The sequence below is a fragment of the Uranotaenia lowii genome, chromosome 3 (genome assembly GCF_029784155.1).
Source record: "Uranotaenia lowii strain MFRU-FL chromosome 3, ASM2978415v1, whole genome shotgun sequence".
NCBI classification, from domain to species: domain Eukaryota; kingdom Metazoa; phylum Arthropoda; class Insecta; order Diptera; family Culicidae; genus Uranotaenia; species Uranotaenia lowii.
In genome coordinates, this window is record NC_073693.1 from 187,358,039 (window position 1) to 187,376,976 (window position 18,938).

At 34.7% G+C, this 18,938-nt stretch overlaps 1 protein-coding gene across 2 annotated transcripts in view; it reads right to left on the reverse strand.

Moving 5' to 3' along the window:
• LOC129751742 (uncharacterized) overlaps window positions 1-14,536 on the reverse strand; it is a 184,954-nt gene extending 170,418 nt beyond the window's left edge. The window contains exon 1 of one of the 2 annotated variants that reach the window (XM_055747422.1): window positions 13,854-14,536. The gene's annotated coding sequence lies outside the window, so the exon portion shown is untranslated. Of the gene's footprint in view, window positions 1-13,801 lie in introns of both variants that reach the window. The other variant, XM_055747423.1, reaches the window with a different exon arrangement.
• Between the last annotated feature and the right edge of the window lie 4,402 nt (window positions 14,537-18,938).

Here is an 18,938-nt window from a genome sequence, read left to right on the forward strand (position 1 = left end):
TCATTTACAAAGAAATTTACTCTCTGGGTTTATGGAAATGAAAAGCATAACAGTTCAAATGTTATTGCTCCAGTTGAAAAATCTTTTTGAAAAAAAAACCTAAGATGTTAATTCAAGTCAAAAACGTTTCCATTTGATTTATATAGAACGAAAATACAGTGGATGTAAGTGTAAATTTGCTTCTATAAAATATTTAAAGGTTCATCGTCATACAATTTCCATGAAATAAATCTTTAAGGTCAATTTAAAATAGTTTAAACAAATAGATTTTCTAATGAATCTTGATTTTGTATGATTATTAATTAATGAACAAAGTTTTCGAGATTCAGTTTAAGTTTTGAAACCAAAATATACCGTTTCTGACCAGTACCGTTAACTGGGGCAACACGCGACACTTTTCAACTTCATTGGCTTCTAAACATTTATGTCCACAGATAATCATACCACGGTGTGCCAAAATACGTTATTAAAAATAAAAAATGACCACCAAAACGGCACTCGACATTCGAAAGATATAGTATTCAGGCATCCATCCTGAAAATTTGGAAATGTTTCATCGGGCGTTTTTGAAATTAGAGCGATTTTAAATTTTAAGTCAATTTGCATTAGATTTTCAATGGGGTTTTTCGACCTTATGTTCTATGACCATGGAATTTTCTGACTACACATATTTTATGACAATCACCCAGTTCAATGACTTTATAGACAATTTCATGTCCGACAATTTTGTGGAAGACTGGAAAACGATTTGAGTTGATCCTAGAAAGTTATTGGCAATTTTCTAAAACTTTATTAGACTGATTGAAATTTTTCCATGTTTCTTAAGTTTTTTTTTTCAATTCCGCTTTACTAAACAGCGAATATCTTTCCAGACGTAGTTTGAATCGTTTTTGGGTCTTCGATAAAGTTGTTTGGGATAGAATTTTTAGCACAAATGTATATGTAATAGTAAATCTCTGGGTAATAATTATCATACGAGCTCACATCCCTTTGAAACCAACTGCTCCTGTATCTGCCCAAAATGTGTTCGAAATGAAAGTGGACAATAACTTAAGCGTGAGGAAAACCCTTAGTATTACACGAAACTTCCGTAAATTGGGTATAAATTTTGAGCGTAATCTTAAAGAAAAGTTAGGCTCATATAACCGGCAATTAAAGGATTTATTCAAAATCATGACGTTGGGTGATATGGGAGGAAACGAAAGCTTCAAAGAAGCACCTGTAGTATACTGCGTCGATGTAAAAGAAATTATTCAAAAGATTCGAGACTCGCGAAATATAACTGATTGAGAATTAATTTTTAAATTTGGAATGGACGGTGAAGGTGGTTCTTTTAAAATTACTTTGTCGGTGATTTCACTGGGACAGCAGTCCAAAGCTGAACGTTTCAAGAATGGCGGTGTTCGAAGGTATTTTAGAAATAGTGTTGAACATTAGCCTTATAGTATAATAACGTCAAATTATTTAATCAACTATTAGGCTACCGATATCGCAGGCACTGAAGCTGTTCCAGGAGATTTACAAGGCATGCTTTAAGGGAAAATTAGATTTCGAGTACACATGACTCATTGATGAGTTTTCTGCAATGTGAGAGAATCTTAAACTGCCAAACTCTTCCAAATTCCACATTCTACGATTCCATGTAAAGGATTTTCGCGAATACACCGGAAAATCGCTGGGTGTATTCGGAGAGCAAGCCTCGGAGAGTGTTCATCATTAATTTTCAGAAACGTGGAAACGATATAAAACCCCCTATACATCGAAGTTGTACTACGGTCATCTCTTAAATGCTGTATTGGACTATAACAGTGGTCATCTGTGTTGATTTTAATTTTAAATAAAAAAATATCGTTTATTTTTGTTGTTGAATCCAAGAAGGTAATCAAAAATGACTATTTTAAAGCCAATATTTACCTTGTTCGACTAAGTACATTTTAAGCACGAAAAAAATGGTTGAAGACCCAAAGACGATTCAAACTACGTCTGGAAAGATATTCGCTGTTTAGTGAAGCGGAATTGAAAAAAAACTTAAGAAACATGGAAAAATTTCAATCAGTCTAATAAAGTTTAAAAAAATTGCCAATAACTTTTTAGGACCAACTCGTTTTCCAGTCTTCCACAAAGTTGTCGGGCATGAAATTGTCTATAAAGTCATTGAACTGGGTGATTGTCATAAAATATGTGTAGTCAGAAAATTCCATGGTCATAGAACATAAGGTCGAAAAACCCCATTGGAAATCTAATGCAAATTGACTTAAAATTTAAAATCTCTCTAATTTCAAAAAAGCCCGATGAAACATTTCCAAATTTTCAGGATGGATGCCTGAATACTATATCTTTCGAATGTCGAGTGCCGTTTTGGTGGTCATTTTTTATTTTTAATAACGTATTTTGGCACACCGTGCATACCCCTTATGCATCAAAAGTTTAAAGATTGATGGGACATTAAATTGTCGTAGTCAGGAAAATTGTAAGGTTTCGTCATTATTTTTTTATTTACATTATACATTTAGGGGTAAAAAAATACTATAAAAAAATTTACCAGCTAAAATAATAAAAATAAATGTTTGGATGAATGAAATTTCAATGTTGTTATGCAAAACAATCATAATCCGGCATATGGAAAGGAGTTTTACAAAGTGTCTCTTTGTTTTGCATTTTGTTGCATCTTACCCCAGACAGGTAACTGAATTTAAAAAATATTAATTTAAAAAAAATTGCGATTTTCCAAAAGATATTTTTACATCAAAAGTGTAAGCAAAGGATGATTAAACCAGTAAAAGATTTGTAGATGATATCATTAAGCCAATCCTCCATGCTGGAGTTTTTACGCCATCGAAAAATGTTAAAATTTGTACATTTGTGATGTAAGAAATTATGTAATCCTGATTTTGAAGTCATTAAAAGATAACTTCATAAGATTTTATTAAATTAATAATTTAATCAGTTCTGTGGTATACGGATGTTGCTTCTAACCCCGCTGTTGCACGATGCCCCGTTTGACGGTACAATCTCACTTCTTCGTAGACATCTTGGATTTAATTGTCTACTTCAAGGCGTTTAAATACCATCCGAATACTCAGCGCCGATTTCTTCATTGAATCCTTTTTAAATCGAAAAATATGTTGAAGAAAAGTGCAGTGAATGGTTGAAACTACAAATTTTGAAACTTTATTTTATATCGGTGTTTTTCAATCTGATTACATTTTAACGTTATCGTACTTTGAACTGATTCAGCAAGCCATTGCTAGTACTTTAGTTTTTAGACATATCTTATAAGATAAATATCTCCCAAGGTTCTGCAATTTCTTCGTTAAATGCGTGCCAACAAAATGTTATTCTGCTTAGATGTGTTTAAGTAATGAGACAATTTTAAGATTATTTCAATACTAAATAATAGGTACCATAAACAGGTTTTGCATGGATCGCCGGAGTAACATTAATCGCACTGAAACTTTTCTATCAATTTTTCTATGAATTCTATAATATAAGTTAATTACTTTTGAACGCTCATCTATCTTGTTCTTTGTTTAAAAAAATGCATCACTTTTAATATCAATTTGTTTGTTGTTGAAAAACTCATAATTTCAAATTTGAGGATGAAAAACAGTTTATAAAAACCTGCAAACAGACATTTCTCTCAATGAAATGGAAGGAAGCAACTTTGAATGGAACGGTATATTTACATTTTTCCAAACAGTAAACCTTAGAAGAAAATGATCACAAAGCTGTGAAATTTTAAGAAAAAGGTATATCTACATGAATATATGTATGTCGAGCTTTGAATGATGCATGAAAATCGAATTCCATTTTTTTGTCCGTAGTTATTTATACCGGATTTTTTTCCACAATTTAAACCCCCTAAAAGTATGCGATAGCACAACCATTTTTTGAAAAAAAAAAAAAACGTGTTAAATTTGCTTAAAGCAAACCAAAATGACTACAGTTGGTGTTTTCATGCCTTGAAAGATAACCCTTTCAATACCGATGCATATTTTTTTCGTTTTTACGAGTTTCATGAGTAATTTACTAGTCACAGAGACTTATGTTTCAAAAGATAAAAATAAAAAGTAAAGGCAATTATATTCACCATTCTATGTACAACACATTGCTTTTGAAATTTTGTAAATATAATTACAACTTTTGTTCATATTCGCTCTTTAGTGCATCTCTGCAAATACAGCTATTCGGCTCCTTATGACAAGGGTTAAATGGCATCAAAAATTTAACAAAAACAACAATATTGAAAAGATTAAGCTAGAAACCAGTTGAGTGATCAATAAGAATCCCCAAATTTGTATGGGGAATTCGAAACCTGTAAAACGTTATGCGCTGCAGGCTAAAATTGAACCTAGGTTTAGCACTAGGTCCTATGCCAGATTTGGGCCTAATCAGACCAGGGGTAGGGGTCGCTCAACGACTCTGAAGTTTGTATTGGATTTTGAAACATTTTGTTCTGGAGGAACATGAAAAAACAGTTTTAATTCGATTTTTCTCGAAGCTTAAATCATGACAAATATATCATTCAAAACCGCAAAACGAGCACTGACCGTGGCTTTCAAGCCTTCTAAGTCAAAGTTCATGAGATCGATTTTCGATCACGGAACACACAGTACTCTTTCTGTGCCCTGGTGGTTTTAGCGTTTGTGAGATTCTAGTCATCATATCTTTGAAAGATGCATGCCTGAGACAAAGTTAAGTAAATTTAATCTCTTCAAAGAAACATGAGGTTTCACTGTGTTCCTATATGCGTATGTTCGTTTCTTTGAGTTTTAAGACTGGTTCTTTAGACTGAGTCAATTTGTGGTCATTTTTTAATTTCTCAAACTCTGGGGTCTACAAAGCTTCGTTTTGGTTCAACATTCATCCATGATTTTTTGCAGAATTTTTAGGTAACGTTCACATGAGTAAATTTGAACTTTAGGGTTTGTCTGAATTGAATATTTGGTACCGAAAAATCAACATCATTTTTGTTTCTTTTGTAGAACCGAGACTGCTCATGGCTTTTGTGGCAATTTGTAAAATCTCCGAAGGAAAATCTTCCCCTGAACATTTTATTCCAAGACCGAAACTTCGTATCTTATCAGGCAAAAAAGTTATAAGCTGTTTAACAAGGGTATGTCTTTTGGCATTGAAAAACCATGAATTCAATTGACATCACTGCTGGATGCCTAGCGAGGTATGGCATGACTACCTTTCTTGCAATACCTTGCTAGACATTCCTGGTTTTTCAATGCCAAAAGACATACCCCTGATAAACAGGTTATAACTTTTTTAGTTAACAAGATACGAAGTTTCGGTCTTGGAATAAAATGTTCAGCGGAAGATTTCCTTCAGAGATTTTATAAATTGCTACAAAAGCCATGAGCAGTCTCGGTTCTACAAAAGAAACAAAAATGATGTTGATTTTTCGGTACCAAATATTCAATTCAGACAAACCCTAAAGTTCAAATTTACTCATGTAAACGGTACTTGAAATTCTGAAGAAAATCATGGATGAGTTTTGGATCAAAATGAAGCATTAAAGACCCCAGGGTTTGGGAAATTCTAAAATGACCCCAAATCGACTCAGTCTACTGGCTCATATCATCATTTCTACTAAAAATATATAGAGTTCTTGTTGAAACTGTTTCACAAATAACTGAGTTTATTTTTCATCTTTGAACCATGCTCGGAACTACAATTATGCAATCAAAAATTCTTTCACACCTTAATAAATAAGTAAAATAAGCAACTTTTAACTTCAATCCAATTCACTCTAAACCGAATAAAACTCATTATTAATTTTTTTTTCTTAGCGGCCCGCCACACTCCCCCACACCAAGAAGCTCATATGAGCCCTCTGGTAATGGACGCTAACTGTTCTCAGCATGTCTGACAGCAAAAGAAAAAACACAAACGCGAACAAAAATTAACTCATGCTGAGAACTTTAATAATATAGTTACTTAGTGCGAGGAGATGTTACGTTACAAAACTTAATTACAACATGAATCTCAGTGGAAATAATTTTCCTTTTAAGAGATCCATGTACATTTTTGATATTAATTACTAAAATTTAATATGAAATACTACAAAAATTTATTAAACTACATTTAATTATAGTAAACTAGCAGACCCGGTAAACTTCGTCTTACCATGTTTAACTTGGCGTCTCACTTTCGTGAACATGTCCTAGGTTTTTTTTACATATCCTTCTTTTCCTTTTACTCGAATTGTCACGCTTCATTCTATTGGAATCAAACCTAAAAAAATTAACTCAATTCTACGAATCTTTACATAGATTATCAAAACATTATCTTCAATCAATCTTACATGCATCTTACAGGAAAACTTGTCATCTAATTTTCTTTGATTCGGATGCTTTAAATATTGCCGAATGGTGTCAGGTATCAGCTTCCCGTTGAAAATTTGAGTTTTTCAGCACTAAACGTGACGATCAAACTTGGCAAGCCTCATGCAGCATGCTTAAAAAATCCATTCTTTGTAGCTTGTTCCATAAATAACTTTATGTTGATAATATCTATGTTTCATTTATTGCATACCATTTAGTTGATTTACTCCGCTTTGCTCGAGTTCACATTAAGGTTAAAATCGGAATCAAAAGTTTCTCATTAATTAGAATTTATTGCTTATGAAACTTTATGGAAAAAGAATTTTGGGGACCATTTTAGGAGTATTTGCTCAATATTCTGCGTAACGCAGTACATTCAGCTCCCGAGTTTCTTCGGATGGTATATTTTTTAGAACTGAAGAAATAAAAAAAACATTGAAGTTTTTTTTTTTTTTTTTTTTTTTTTTTTTTTTTTTTTTTTTTTTTTTTTTTTTTTTTTTTTTTTTTAAAAAGACATACACCGTCTTAGCCGATTAAGGCTTTACAGACTGAACAAATGACGTGGACAACTTAAGATTAACATTTAACACCCAGTACCAAGACGGGAATCGAACCCATGCCATCAGTTGACCAGCGATTACCGTCTTACCACGCTAACCACTCGACCACCGAGACGTACTACTACTCGTACTTACTAACCATTTTCAAGCAGCTTTTGTTCACTATTTTCACCCTTGGAAGCAGTGGTGATTAAATAATATCCATATTTTCATCAAAACCATGTCAAAAAACAGTTCACCGTTTTATTATTTTTTTCAGCAAAAAAATGCTAATTAGATTCTTTTGAACATTTACCCAATAAATAAAAAAAAACGATCGGTTTTGAAAGGAGGAATATATATATTAAGATTTGTTTATATTCAACCGAATTACAGCAATATCATTTGCATTTTTATTCTAATGGACATATCTGCCAATTTAAACCACTGTTTTTTGTAAGATTCTAACTGAAGCATGGAGGTTTTTATAAATTAAATAAATCGAAAAGAGCTAATCTGTTAAGGCTACAATGATTCCATGAGTTCATTCGTTTTTTCTGGAAGTTTTCATGTAAATATACCTCGAAACCTTTAAAAACATATAATTGTCTTTCGGCTATCATCACAGTTCAACTTTCATATTCTTTCAAAAAGAAATATCTAAGTAAAGGTACATTTGTCCCATTTACCGATGCAAGGGAATACACATTGCTCTTTTTCAGATGCGTCAGTGAAAAGACTTTAAAATAAATTTAATACTTTTTCCTGTTTGTCTTTTTTATCAACTTTCATTGATATACCTGCAGTTTTTCCAGAAAAAAAAATGCTTGGTACTTCAATTTTACTGAACTCTGAATAACCATAAGACTTTCATTTACAAAGACATTTAATAATTTTGGGCGCGTTGCCAGTTGTTTCACCGTGTGAAATGTCAGGAGTTAATATCATTTTCGGCACTTTCAGGTCATAATAAAAACTTATCAAAAAAATTCTGCTTCTGCTATCAAAAAAAATAATGCTTCTGGAATATCAATCACAGAAAAACTTTTCAACAAAAAAGCGGATCTCAAGTCTCTTCTATGTAGCCAAAATATGTTAAACATAAACACACTTTCATGTTAAGTACGTACTTGAATTCTGTGTAAACAAACAGTGAACCTGTAAGCAGTTTTTCGGTGAATGATTTAGAAAAAAAAGTTGAGTTTATTTAGTCAGATTTTTTAATTGGGCTTAACGATTTATAGATGAAGAAATAATGTGAATATGTATACATGAATAATGTATGCATTTTTTGTAAATGTTTAATGTTTGCACTTGCTCTAGTGTATCTTTTAACTGAAAATTCTTTCATTTTTATTGATAACTTTCACTTATGCTTGCAAAAAATCGAAAAGTTCTTTGCATTAGGCCTTAAAATTAACATCAATCCTATATAATCCTTTTAAAAGGACAGGCTCTTGTTCAGTTCATGTGTCTGTTCATCTTCAATGGATTTTGTTGTTGTTCTGAAAATTTAAAGGCACCCGAAACATCTTCAGTCATGCACATTTGTACATGTTCGAAAAATGTTTCTAGGGGAATTGGATTATAAAATTGTATGTTAATCTCCCACTTTCTTTATTTCAAATGTCAGCAAAAAGTCATACCATAATTTTATATGCATCAGTACTAATTTAATATTTTTCAGACAACAATTTCAACAAAACAGTTTTATTTTTTTTAAATCGTTTAAATGATATTGATTTGATCGGCAAAATATCAATCTAAGTGTCATTCATTACTGTGTGCTGTACAAATGATCTAGGAATCAAAAAGAAAAAAACACATCTGGGATTCATATCGCTACCACATGCATTGATATTATGCTTGGTTTAGAAATGCGCGCCCAAATATTTCAACTAATCAGTATGCTATGCCCTGGTTACCATCATCCCTCGACGTTTGCTTACGACGCCTTGGACGACCATAGAGACGAAAAACAAACTGCCCGGCGCCCAAAGGAAAAAAAATCTTGAGAAAATTGAAGGCCATGACTTTAATTTCATTCAAAAAACTACAAATTTAATTATTACGGACAATTGATGCGACTTTCTGTTATTTTTATTCGATATAAACCGATTCGCATGCCTACAGAATATTCTAAAAATAATTTCATTTGAATCGTTTGGGTCATTTCGGAGGAGTAGTACTACAAACACCGTTACAAGAGAATTTTATATAATAGATTTACAGCTAAGAAAAATACAAGACAAATAATAAATAACTTCTGAATAGTGGTTGGATGTTCAACTGCTTAAATTTTCTTTGAAATAATGTATAAGTTTGGTCTTGAAACAGTTTCTATTCGTTGAATTTTTTATATCTTCAGGAAGAACGTTGAATTTGGTTGGACCAATAAAAGAAATTCGGCGTTGGCCACGAGAAGTTGAAGGTGTGCTGCGTACTAAGTGATGAGAAAAGCGGGTGTTATGGATTCTAACTCCTGTTGTCCATTGACTACTGTTTGACAAGTGCAAATTATCAAATACATAAATTGTTGTTTGTAAATCGCAAAGTTGATTTAGAGGTAATATGTTGTGTGACCTGTTAGAATAGATTAGATTAGTTGGATAGAGTAGGGGAAGATTAAAGATAGTCTTTAGGCATCGCACATTACGAAAAAAATAAAACGATGAAGGTTAACTTCATCTTGATAGAATGTGAAAATGTGAAAAAAACTGTACATACTTTTCGAAAAAATATACTTTGTGGAGCATCAGAAATCCTTTGCCCGTGTGTTTTTCGATCTTCGATATATTCAGCCAAGTTACAGCCATTCGGATTGATGATATAAAAATATTCATCCTTTTTTAGGAAGCATAAATGACACATAAACCCCTTCTGAAAACGTACAAACATTTACAATATTTACTTTCGTATGAATTGAAATATCTCAGTCGAGAGATATAAAGAAATATAGCTATGAGTCAGTCTTAAAATGTTTTCGAATTTAGGAAAAAAATGCTTGAAATGTGTTTAACTACATTCGAAAAAGTACTGAAAAACATACATAATTTAGCCCCAGTGGTTATGCGAATATTGAAAAATAGCATCAGGGAATCCGCTGATTTATTTTCGGAATTCTTCAGCAGTGTTTATAGCTCGTCTAATCCTGATTGCGCTGATACCTATTTTGGAACTCTACCGAACTATGACGTCAGGCTCCCACAACCTCTATTTACCGATCAGGAAGTGTTAAACGTACTCAGTTCGCTCGATCCATCGAAAGGTCCAGGTCCAGATGGCATTCCATCGTCATTGGTTTCGAGATTAGCTGTATCTCTTGCAACACCGCTTCGTTTAATTTTCAACCGATCAATCTCAGAAGGTGTTTTTCCTAGCCATTGGAAAATCGCTTCTATATCGCCGATTCATAAGTCTGGGAATGCGCATCGTGTGGAGAACTACCGGCCAATTTCAATCCTCTGCTGTTTTTCAAAGGTGCTTGAAGTTTTGATGTACGAAAGGCTCTATTCAGCAGCTACTCCGATACTTGCCGAAGTCCAGCACGGTTTTATCCGGAAGAGATCAACGTTGACCAACTTGATGTGCTATGCCAGTGACTTGCATACTGCAACTGATAAAAAACTGCAAGTGGACTCAATATACGTCGACTTTGCCAAGGCCTTCGACAAAGTACCTCATATGGTCGTGATGGAGAAAATAAAACGCTATGGTTTCCCTGAATGGGTAAGCAAATGGTTGCACTCTTACCTGCTTAATCGTCAAGGCTTCGTAAATATCCGTGGAGTTCACTCCACTATGTTTACTATGCCGTCTGGTGTTCCGCAAGGTAGTCACTTAGGACCACTTATTTTCGTGATTTTCATAAACGACTTAGCAACCGTCCTTCAATCGCCAAAACTACTGTTCGCAGATGATTTGAAAATCTACCGGATCGTTGACTCAAGAGTGGACTGCGCTGCCCTCCAAGAAGACATTAACAGACTTCTCGCATGGTGTGGAAAACATGGAATGGAAGTAAACGCTGATAAGTGCAAGTGCATCAGCTTTTTTAGAACCAGAAATTCTTTGGTCTTCGATTACGCTTTTGGTGACACTCCGCTCGAAAGAGTTGTCACAATTAAGGATCTTGGAGTAACCTTTGATCAGAAACTCTCGTTTAATCAGCATATCGCAACAACAACAGCTAAAGCCTTCGCTCTGCTTGGATTCCTGCGACGAAATACTTTGAGCTTTGAGGACCCATACGCTCTCAAGACAGTGTTCTGCTCTTTGGTGCGAAGTGTCTTGGAGTATGCGGCACCAGTTTGGGCACCCTACCACTCTGTCCATATCGAACGAATCGAACGAATTCAGAGAAAATTTCTTCGTTATGCGTTGCGTCAACTGCCATGGAGAGACCCTGTAAGGCTACCACCCTACCCACAAAGGTGTGCTCTTTTGTCTATACCGTCCCTAGGCCAAAGAAGAACATATTTGCAGCGAATGTTTGTATACGACATCCTGACAAACGCTATAGACTGTCCACAATTGCTCCAAAGCTTGAGTTTGCACGCCCCAGCCCGCCGTTTGCGTAATCAAACCACCCTTTGGCTACCTAGAAACAGAACAGTTTTTGGACAAAACCACCCGCTGAATCGATGTTGTCAAGTCTTCAACGATGTTTCACACTTGTTTGACTTCAATGTATCCAAATCAATGTTTAAATGTGCAATACGTAACGTTCCCTAGTTTTAACATAGTTTTAATTTAAACATAAGTTAATTTTAATATTCGGTCTGTATGGCAGCAGTCAAAGACTTAAATAAATAAATAAATAAAATATTTTTCCTCAACGATTAAGTTTTCCATTGAACAAAAGTTTATAAAAAAGAAGAAAAAAAAGTTGAACAAAACTTATTTATAATCATAAAACTAAGCTTCTGTAAAATTTTCAGCGCAAAAAATTTGGTTTTAGAGGTTGCTAAAAGATATGATGAAAAGGGGATCAAGAAATCTAATTCGCCCCTTAAGTTTCGCCTGAATATTTGTTGCCCTCTAGTGATGATAGTTACCCCGAAACATAAAATCGTGTAAAAAGTTAACTACTTTAGTGAAGCTATTAAACTTGTCTGAAAATTCTAAAATCAATGATGATACTTTAGTGTCCTCACACCAGTTAAACTTTAAAGTACATAATACGAGAATGGAATCCCTTCAACAATACTTCAAAAAAAAAAAGTGATCAAAGTTCCCCAAATATACGATACCGTAATCCGGGGTAATATTGATCACTTTTTTCAATATATTTCGATTATTTTTTTCTGTTAAGTGGAATGTGGCATGTTTTATATTTTTAAAACCAGTACTGAACTCCTATGAACGTAAAACATGGATGAAGAAATTTATTAGACCTTTTTAAATTTGATTTAAAAATCGTTTTCGTCACTGTTCGGAATTTGATGCTTTGGGGTGACATTGATCAGTCTCTATTCTGACGGTTTGAACAAGTTTTCTAGATCGTAAAGGATACACAACACCTTCATAATATTTACAAATGCTAGTTTATCATTTAACCTTGGTTTTGAACGTTTTATTTTAAAAATATTTATATTCGAAAAAAAGAACAATGATGCTGCCTACATTTAGGGGCAAAAATAATTATAATTGTTAAATAGTTTGAGCTTCAAAAAACAAATGAAATTTTACCTTCATACATTCCTCTAGGCCCTCCCACTATTTCCATTTTCGTTTTTTCGTCAAAGTTAACGATTTGATAGGGTTCCTATCCATTTGTCCAAAACGGGCTTACTCTTGGAAAATGTCCTTTTTTTTTTAAATATCAAATATTTATCTCTAAATGACAATAAAAATAGCACTATAACTGTTCATATACAAAGAAAAAAAATGTTCTTTCACATTAAACAACCCGCTTGCTTCTAATACTTTTTGGTATCATCAGGAGAGCTAATTGTTTGCGAGCCTTGGAAAAATAGATATTTTAAGATTTTGAAATTAGATTCTTAAATAACAGAAAAAGCTTCAAATGCAAACCAAACTTTGCCTATTTGATACTCTATTGATAGGCTTTCAAACGTGGAAAACAGTTTTAAAAAATGCAAAGTACAGACTGAGTTATTGATGATAATGTGGAAAGGTTTATTATTGGTCAAATTTACTCCGGTGATCAACGGGGTAACCGTTTTACGGTACTTAAAAATTATATTTAAAAAAATGGAATAATAATAATAAATAAATAAAAAACACACAAAGTTTCAAACATGACCGACCATGTATCAGCAAAATCAGTCTATCCTAAAAGGACGACTGTTAGTACGATAAGATGTAAACCATGCCAAAGGCGCTTTTATGAGAAGAGCTAGTGATACTTTACCGCCGGAAAATGTATGAGCAATAGAGTTGCATTAATGGATCGCCCAGCTATACACAAACGCCCAGCTTTATTGATTTATAGCACCTGGAGTGTGATAATCATACATTTCTGGTTCCACGCGTAAGCCACACCTCGCACAAATCGCCTGCTTGGAAATAGAAGCCTATACATATCGGAAAGTGGCTGATGTGTGAGAATAGAGAAATTATTGCTGACTGAGTGCTGCCACAGTCGTCGTAAGCATCCATCGTTATTATTATATGGAACCGAGCCTTCCCCTTCTTTCGTTCCAACGCAATGGCGCCACACATAGCGAGTTTCACACAACTCACGATTCTATCATATTTTGTGGACCGGCACGATAAATTCATTAACGTCACTGGATGTTAGTACAACGTGCCGAGCAATTTCATTTCCCTCGTTATCATCATCATCATCATCATCAGCAGCAGCATCAAAAGCTCCAACATTGGTACAAAACTCGTGTACTGTACACCAACAAGCCACTCGCCAAATGCCACAGTTTAGGTGTTAAGATAGCTGCTGATGCCTACCACCCACAAGCCCTACTCGACTACAAGAGGATATTTCATACTCCATACACACCGTATTCACTGCCATTCACTGGGATAACATAATACTTCGCTTCTGGTATCACTAGATCCCTGGTATGGTAACAAGCTCTTCCGCTAGGACCTCATTCAGGTAAATCACCAGTTCGCGTTTATGACAATTAGCACTTGTACGCGGATCGCACCTATAAATTCATTACGGCGTCCTTCCGCCGATACGCGCCGAGATAACACACTATGTAGGGCTTCCGAGTCGCCGGAACGAATCTTCCTTCATCATCCGTTGGAGGTTTCCCACGTCAACGAGAAAGTTATGTTTTAATTCAATAATCCAGCTTCATTTCGGTGTATCCGTCTGACACGAGTAACGATAATGGCCACGTGTAGGCATCGTTAAGCCGTATCCAGCATCAGGCACAAACCACCGGAAAGCCTTATCCGGTACACATATCCATCGAGAGACCGGTACAGCTAATCACGCTAGGCCAAAACTGTGCACAAAGTCACTCTCGTAATTCTTCTCTTACAAGGGGAAATGAATGGCTTTTTCCGTCCGGTCAGGATAGGTTATATATTTTTTGCATCGACCTCACTCAACACTCGCGTACCATTTAACTTGGCCTAGGTCAAGCATCGCAAACACCAATTCCAAGGTTTAGCTATCCACTTTTGGCCATCTAATCACGAGGACGTTCGGAAATCAACTGATCTAAATTACAACACACAGCGGACAGCCAAACACAGCATCCAGCCTCCAGCATCCCCAGCACATCACATTGAATTCATCCTTCCAATCGTTGGGAATGTTTCGTCGAGTTTGCGCACAGAGACCTTTGATGAAAGTTACGATGAATCAGTTCCCGTAATCCCGTGATGTTTACATCACGTTCAACGGCAGCGTAAGGTGAAAAACAGTGACACAGGTCAATGGGGAGTTCAGTCCTCATCGGGAATCGTTGAAAGTTGTTTCGAGTACCTTCCTACCCTAGTGTTTTTTCTGTTCGTTCGTCCTTCGCCATCCCAAGAGCTACGTCGTCGTACATGCACTGAATTCTACAAGCGAGAAGAAAAGAAAAACAAGAATGAGCTGCTTACAAATTGGATTCTATTCTCCAGTGAAAATTTTTGTGCCATACAATTGAAGGCTAGACTGTATGACTGATCCACTCGACCATTTATATTAAATTTGCATTGCATTGAACGCAAAAATTCAATTGTTCTTTTGTACATTTGTAACATCGACGGATAAAACATAAAGCAAACTTCGCAGTCACCTTTAAATACATGGTTTCTGATGGAATTAAATAAAAAGTTTCACCACGTGTTCTCATAAATAATAATTTTTTCTTCTTGAGTTTTTATCTCACAATTTACAATATCGTAATCTGAGTCATACCGCCAAATGAAGCATCAAGCAATAGCGGTGTTTGATGCTACATATTTATACCACATAACTTTTTCGATTTTAAATTTTATTTATTTCATTTATTTTAAAACCTAACCAACCGGCACTCTGTATATTAGACTGATTCGATTTGGAGTCATTTTTGAATTTTTCTAACCTGGAGTCTTAAAAGCTTCGTTTGGGTTCAAAACTCATCCAAGATTTTTGTATGTATGGTAGCCAACTTGGGTGCACGGTTGTACCGCAGTTGTGGCTAAGGCTTCATCAACAAGTCACCGCAAGTTAATAATAATAATAATAATAATCAATTTTATTCGTGTAACATAAGATATGTACAATCTTTTTGAAGTGTTACATTTGGGTTTTCATTGTTTCGATCAGTGTTCTGAATATCACTCATTTTCAATGAATGTTTCTGATTGCACTTCGCAGCTGAACGTACAGCGGTCGGGTTTCGTTATTGATTGCTACTGGACCTACCCGATCATCGATCGTTCAATTCATCGCTAAAATACAGATCACCTCGCACGATGCTTGCTGTCAAAACAGTGCAGCACCATCATCAAATTGGAATATCACCAATGCGCAATGCATATGGCGAATCTTGTTGGTCTTCGATCAGGAGTGAATGGATCAGGCAGTGAGTGAATGATACATGAAGCCGATCATTAGCGTATTTTGTTTGATTTGATATAAAGCAAATTAATAAATTTATTTGTTGTTATAACGTTTTTTAACATCAGTATGATCAAAATCAAATTGCAGTTGTGTTTGTGAGGGAAAGATGTTCACTTTCGCCGTGTTTTTCAATTTTTACAAGTTCTCTTATTAAAATCTCGTACGTCACGTTAAAACTACTGAGAATTTATGGTGTCCCGCACAACTGTTTGATTTTTCGCGTCCTGCAAAAAATAATTTTGAATTTCATATAATTCAGGCAGATACTGAGTGAGCTACATTCAGAATGGATCAGTTTGTATCTCACTCATCTCCGATATGCGATGTTTGCTGAACCGATGATTCTGAATGATGCGACTCGGTTTGCATAGCTGATAGGAGCGCTGATCGAGATTGCATACCAGCCAGGCGAAGCAGTAGCGAGAGGCGCTATCCCATTATACAATCGGAATGTTTCCAACAGGAAACGCATCCTGAGTGTTTGTTTTGATTGATTTTCGGACCATTGGTTTCGATTTTAATTTAATTGTTTCTGATGAATTTTCATGTCTAACTAATAAGAAACAACTGATTCTGTTTAATGCAAATCTTGATAGTGAAGCTTTCTTAAATTCCGATTTCGATTTAATCGACTTTATGCTGGTAGGAAGATTATTCCAGTTCGAGATGCCTCTTACGAGAAACGAATTATTGTAATAGACTGAAATATGAGGTGGAATTACAAAATTAATAGTTCTAGAGTTTCTTACTGGAACAAATACTCTTTTAATGTAATGCGGACCTCCTCTAGTAACTATTCTATGGACCGAAACGCACAACCTGTGTTTATAAAAGTTATAGAATGGACAACCGATCAGCATTTTTTGAAGATGAGAAACACTTGAAAATCTAGATAGACCATAAACATAGCGGACACATGAGTTCGAAGCAACTCGAAGTCCATCCATGGACCTAAGTAAACAATTTGAGTAGATAAAATCTCCGTATATAAACAATGGATAAATGTAGCATTTGAACAGTTTTAGTTTAGTATTAATATCGAGGTGCCTAGTGGTAAGATTAAGCCTTTTTAAGGATCCGTAGATTCTGCTACATTGTTTGTTTACTTGCCTTTTCCATGACAGTTCATGATCAAAGATTACGCCAAGATTTTCCGCACAATCGGAGAAAATAATTTCAGATTCTGCCAAATTAAGTCTCAGAAGATCTGAATCCCTATTCCATCTATTAAAAAACAGAGCTTTAGTTTTTGCGGGGTTGAGGTAGAAGGTTTAAGTAGGACCATTCATAATTGATTTTATCACAAACATCACTTAGGGGCACTGATTTGTCAGAGCAAAAATATTAAAGAACTGTAGGAAGATCATTTATGAAGAGTGAAAAAAGAAGTGGACCTAGAATTGATCCTTGAGGAACTCCTGACTCAATGGGCATTAGAACAGACAGACAGCTATCAAGGAAAACAGCCTGTTCACGACCCTGAAGGTATGATTTAATCATTTTTGCTGCGGGTCCAGAAAAATAAAATTTAGAAATTAATTTTTCGATGAGCTTCTTGTGGGACACTCTGTCGAACTCTTTAGCAAAATCTATTAATAAGGCTATGATCATTTAGTATCCGGGCAGTTACAAACGAATGTATTTTAAAAACTATTCATTTGATCGAAAAACTTTCTATGGAAGAAATGAAGGTGTTAATATGACATTTAATATAAAAATATATAAAAAATTATTTATCAATGATTTCAAGAAATAATCTTACTTCTTCATAAAATCTCTTTTTTATCTTTGCACACTTTTTTCAGTCATTTATTGATTTATTATTTTTACCACAGAAGCAAAACATTTGCAAAATCATGATATTTTACACAAACTCACCTGGAAAAAGCAATTGGAATCTTTTTGGAACCTTTTCATGAATAGGTATCTCGAAAAATTTGATCTCTTAAATCCGGTTTTAACATGAATTTCTTTGTCCATCAGGACACATCTGTCACATTGCGTAAAAACCGGTTGTACGTATTGCAATCTAAGGAACTGGTCACTATTAGTTATTTACTTGGTGTCTGCTAGTCAGACAACACTTTTTGACTGACGGAAATGGGATAATTGCATTATTTAAGGGGTCTGCATTCAGTTATCCCCAATAACCATAGACTTTTTACCATATTTAAGATCAAGGGTTCCATTCCGATGCTTGATTTGAACTTCGTGTGGATTCTAGAGTAACTCCTTATACTTCTTAACCATTTGGCCCAAAAAAGAATCAGAAAAAATCAACAGTTTATGAGTTATCAAGTCGACAATGAAAAATTTTCGAGGCGCAAAATGCGCAAAAGGCGCAAATTTGTGCAAAATTATTTTTACCATCTCTTTTTGCATCGTGAATATCTCAGACACACATTAACTTAAAAATCTGACAAAAATAGGCCAGATTGTCCTTTTCATAACCAACACAACGCTTCTAAAGTTTTGCATATCCGAGCTCTAATAACGTAGTTATCACCGAAATAAAGTGCCCGGGTACTAAATGATCATAGCCTTAGGAGTACTGCTAACCCTTTTTTATCAAGAGAAGCGGCAATATCATTATGCACTTTGATCAAGGTAGTTTCTGTACTATGGTGAGCTCTAAATCCAGATTGACTATTGCTTAAAAGATTATTCTCATCGATATAGTCCGAAATTTGTTGTTTGATCAGCTTTTCAAATATTTTTGAAATGGAGCTTAGAGGGCTAATTGGTCTTAAATTAGTAATATCGTGATTATTCGATTTTTTTGGAATTGGTATAACTTTAACTTTTTTCCATTGAAACGGAAATTTAGATGTTCTAACAATTGTATTAAAAAGATGGTTTAAAATGGGCAGTATATCGGGAAGAACAATTTTTACAAGTTTAATAGGGATATTATCGAGTCCAGTATCGTTGGATTCAATAGAGGCTATTGCATTCACTATTTCATATTCATGAAACGGTTTGAATTGGAAACCGGTTGAGGTTTGTGGGATGAAGATTTCTTCACTATCATCAGAT